The sequence below is a fragment of the Ascaphus truei genome, chromosome 10 (assembly GCF_040206685.1).
Source record: "Ascaphus truei isolate aAscTru1 chromosome 10, aAscTru1.hap1, whole genome shotgun sequence".
Taxonomy (NCBI): domain Eukaryota; kingdom Metazoa; phylum Chordata; class Amphibia; order Anura; family Ascaphidae; genus Ascaphus; species Ascaphus truei.
The window spans coordinates 48,846,378-48,851,299 of NC_134492.1; the positions used below are offsets into that span (position 1 = coordinate 48,846,378).

At 37.6% G+C, this 4,922-nt stretch overlaps 1 long non-coding RNA gene across 1 annotated transcript in view; it reads right to left on the bottom strand.

The window, feature by feature from the left end:
- Positions 1 to 398: 398 nt before the first annotated feature.
- LOC142503395 (uncharacterized) overlaps positions 399 to 4,922 on the bottom strand; it is a 13,642-nt gene continuing 9,118 nt past the window's right edge. The window contains exons 2-3 of the long non-coding RNA XR_012804007.1: positions 2,668 to 2,738; positions 399 to 1,133 (exon numbers count right to left, since the gene is read on the bottom strand). This is a non-coding gene — a long non-coding RNA (uncharacterized LOC142503395). The remainder of the gene's footprint in view (positions 1,134 to 2,667; positions 2,739 to 4,922) is intronic.

The following is a 4,922-nucleotide window of genomic DNA, read 5'->3' on the forward strand; positions in this document are numbered from 1 at the left end:
TGTCGGACAGATGGCCTCACATTTGATTCTAGAATACTTTGGTATACAGAGGAGTTCATGGTCGACTTAGTTTTACACACATAGCTTCTTCATTTTGGCTTTATTTTTGTTAAATAAATCATGACATGGTGTAATATGTCATGTGTTGTTGTTCATCTGAGGTTGTATTTACATAATTTTAAGACCTGCTAAGGAACAGATGATTGTTATTATGTCCTGATACAGTATGTAAAACCATGGAATTCAAAGAGGGTGTACTTTCTTTTTCACATGACTGTATATACAACAAACAAACAGTTGACTGAAATAAACACTCAAGCATATCCAAAAGTATCACATTTATTAAACAATATCTAAAGCACAATTTTTTTTTTAAATTAGCTGAGGAGAGCCCATGGAATAATGAATCTCTAAACTAATGCATAGGTTGTATTACTACTACTCAGGTAAACATGTAATTCACCCTATCCTCTATAGACACCGGCCGGTGTAGAAAACTCTGTGCTAAACAAGACATCCCCTGATAATACACATCACAGGAATACAAGATAACCAATGTAATTATAAGACTATATGTATGTTGATCATATACCTGTTGGAAGATATATAAATGAGAGACACAAGAAGAAATTAGTGTGTAACAATTCCTATAGGACAGAGCGAGAGAGTTCCATTACAGTCCGTGAGACTCAACGCAATGTTGGCAGTATAAATCAGATACTTATCCGGATCCCGGATGATTGAAAAGTCCAGAGGCAGTCACTGTAATATAAATCAGCTTCAATGGCTTTCAGCAACATACCACTCCATCTGCGTGAGTGCGGCAAACAGTGATTAAAGCATGGCGGATCATCTCCTTTCGTAGCACAAGGACACCTCCGTTTTCAAATGGCAAGTACAAACATGCAAGTCCCTGTGTTTACAGGGAACAGGACAGTCGGATGGGGGGGAACCTCAACAAGCTTAAGAACAGAACTACCCCGACGTACGTTTCGCTGAGTACGTAGCTTCTTCTTGGGGGTCTGACGAAGTATGTTCAGTCAGGTATTTAAACCGGAGTGACTTGATACTGCACCAATCAGAAGAAAATGGGGAGGAGGCAGAGAAGCTGATCTGAGGTCTCCCGAGAAGATCTAATCACGGGAGGGATAATGCCAGACATGAGAATACAAGAATAAAATACACGTGATAATTGTAACTACTGTATATGTTATTATAAAGGTTACTACTTGTCAGGGCAGGACATACCAACATTGTAAAACCAGAACATTTTCTCTCTAAAGATATCTCTCAAAATAGCAAAAGATCAAACCAACTGTACAAACAGACTGCCAACTGGATAATTCAACTGCAGGATACCTCAAGAGATATCTTTAGACTGGTTTTTACTACTGTGCCTATAAGATTTTGCCATAGTATCTGGAATAACTAATTATTGTATTGGTTCTCTATTATATTAGTACATTAACATTAGTTGATTAACATTGTGTTTGTCTTATCAGTATTTACAGAATTTCTGCTGCATTATGTGAGACAGCCTGTTTCTATTGAGGTAGTGTCTGCTGTAATTGTTGTAGGTGGTACCCCACTGAGGGATACCTATTTACAGGCATTTCTCTCCCTCTTTTTTTCCATATCTACTGATATTTAGTTCATATTGTTTGGGAGCACCTGTTTGTGACAGGGGTAAGAGAAGTACCTAGATCAGATTGATCTAAGGGAATGGGCCATAAGTAGGGACTAGGAGCCTCGAAACATTGCCCCCCTTATTCCCATGTTTTATCCCGCTCCCCCTCCTTTCCCCTTGTCTCCCCTTACCGTGTCTCCCTTCCCTAGTGCATTTTTTCTCACTTGTACGTTTACGTATCTTGTGACATAATATCATATATTTCTGACCTGTTATTTAGTCTACATCGGTATCATGGATATATGTGGATGTTTGCTCCATGTAATTTTCAATATACTGTATAAGTAAAGACTTTCTTTTTTGACATATTTTATTGCACTTGTATTCTCTTTGAGTGCTGGGAACATATCCCATGTTCTACAATGTTGATGTATTGCACAATAAAAATAAGGAACTTTTCAGGGCAATAACACCGCATTTTTATGTTACCGCTTTGTCTTGATCTATCCGGTACATAATGTGTTGGAAAAATATCAACTTCCTACAGAGCTTCACATGGGCTACAAATATACACAATCTCTCACCGGATAAACATTGTGATGGCAGCCATTTTATTAAAGAGGTTGTGACATCATCCAGTGAGTGATGTCAAATCCTTTAAAAATAATTGAATCTGTCACATGGTTCACTACAACCAATCAGATTGGGGATATACTATGTGATGCCTCACATGCTATATCTCACAATCCGATTGGTTAGAGTAACATGTGATTGCAGCCATCTTGTTTTTGGTGACATCATCTTAAAGGGAGAGAAGCACAGCCTATAAAAAAAGAGATTCTGTCACATGGTACACCATCCAATCAGATTGGAGGTGTATAATTTGACAGTCAAATGGGACATCACAGGCCTTATATAAGTCCTTTCCCGTCTCATTTGTCCTCAAGAAGATGACGAGACTATGTCCGCCCCTGGAATGGATTACAAATACAGAAGGAGAAGACTCAAGAAAGAAGGGAACAGAAGAAAAAAGAACTTACCTGAAGTTGAGGATCATTGCCTCGCAGATCGAGAGCTTCCAGATACATTGGGATTCAGAGGGTGAAGACATCTAAAGGTAAGAAAAATATTGAAAGTATGTAATTTTTATTTCTCAGGTATTTTTTTATTGTATTTTTAAATTTGTATTTTTTTGCTTGCCCATTGACTGCCAAGGCAAGCTCAGGGAGGACAGAAACCTCCCATGGAGCAGAAGGGATATAGATAAATACAGTGACAAGCAATGCATTTTTTGGCAAATGCTTGATTTCATTTCTTTTCTACAGTATGTATTTTTGTTGATTTGTTTGTATAATTATTGTGTGTTTGTGTTGATTGTTTTTTGAATTCTTGGTGCTTGTTTTTTTGAATAGTTGTTTATTTTGATGTTTGTTTTTTCAATTATTGTGTTTTTTTTGTTTGCTTGTTTTAATTCTGGTGTATTTTGGTGTTTGCTTTATTTAATTCTGTTTTTTTGGTGTTTCCTTTTTAATTGTTTATTTTTAGTGTTTGGTTTATTTAATTCTTGTTTTTCTGTTGTTGATTGGTTTGATTTAATTTGGTGTTTTTGGTGGTTATTTTTTAGTTTACCCATTGACTGTCATAGTGGCAAATCATACCCATATTATATGGGCATGATGTACCACTGTGCCAATCAATTGGTTTCTTGCCATTTGTAATGTTTTTTTTTAATATATAATGTGTTTTATTTTGGGCATTTTTTTTAGCTTGCCCATTTATTGCTATAGTGGCAAAGCACGCCCATATAATATGCTTTAACAATGTGCCAATCAATGTGTAGCGGCAGTGGAGGGTGGGGGTAGTTCACCCGGGGAGGGTTGTTAGGCCACCTGGGTGGGTAGTGGGGGAGGGGGGTTAACCCCTTAATTACTAACCACTAAGTTAATTAAAGGGTTAGAGGCCATTATTTTGTATTTTTTATTGTACAGCATCTCTCACACATACACACATACCCATACTAAGCATCTCACACACATACGCAGCCTCCTACTTTGAGTACTTACAGCCAGGCCTTTGCTTCTGCCCAATCTTTTGTACTGTCTTTGCCAATCCTGTCCTGCAACAGCTGACGCTCAGCCTGTCTCTATGGCCATGCTCCAGGCTAAGTACAGTACAGTTCAGTTATTAGGGCACCTATGGCTTATAACAAGTTGTAACTACAATGTAGCTCATAAATCACACATGTAGTGCTTCTTAAATTCAAACCCCTTAGGCATCGCATACATGTCACGCACCCCATGCTGTATGCTGCAGCATTTTGTTTCCTCATCGCTATGCAGTGAAAGAAATGCATGAGACAGTATAATATTGGGAGTGTTAGACTTGTAGAAATGGATTTACTGTGACATGGGTGTAAGCTTAAAATGTGTTGGCCAAACTATTGAACTAAACGACCCATACTTATGGAGAAAGAATAGATAAAATACATAGTAATGTACTAAATAATTTGTCATATTGAATGTAGCTTTGGGGCTTTCTTGTCTTTTGTTCAGAACAGTGCCGCCTGCTCCCACCAGTGGGATCTACACTGAGCCCATCATCATTGGTGCCTAACAGAGATTGGGTAATGTTAGCTGTCAATAGAATAAAATAACAATGAAGGGTGCATCAAAGCCCCTTATTTTCTATAGTCGTTTACGTACTATAGCTAAATGTTACACTATACTGTAAATCCTTGATACAAATCTAGCAGGATTCATTGTTACATCTGCTGGGATATGATAGGATATTATTCACCAATACCATGCTTGAATTCTGTGTAAACCATGCAATGTTCTGAGTTATAATGGGCTAAGATGTGATATTCTTCACCAACACTACTATTACATTCTCTGAAAACTCTGGAATCTTATGAGCAATAAGGAAGTGGGATAGAGTTTTAGCACTCAAATAAAAACATTATCAGACAAGTTTCATTATGCATGTATATGGCTGTGACGGTAACTTTGTGATAGGCTATAATAATACACCAAAAATATAACTGGGTTGAACTGAACGAGGCTGATATGATACAATATAATTTATTCCTTGAAAAAGGTAAACACACAAGATTATACAAATAACAGACAAAATATAGACACTTACTTAAAGGTTAGGACAAGAAAGCCATCAGGATACAGGATGGGCCATTTCTTCCATAACACAAATCTTTACATTCGTCCATACTCCGTCTGGTTGTTCGGAGAGGGCTGGGAAGGGTCATACATTAAAGTCGGAACCTTGGCTACATGCCACC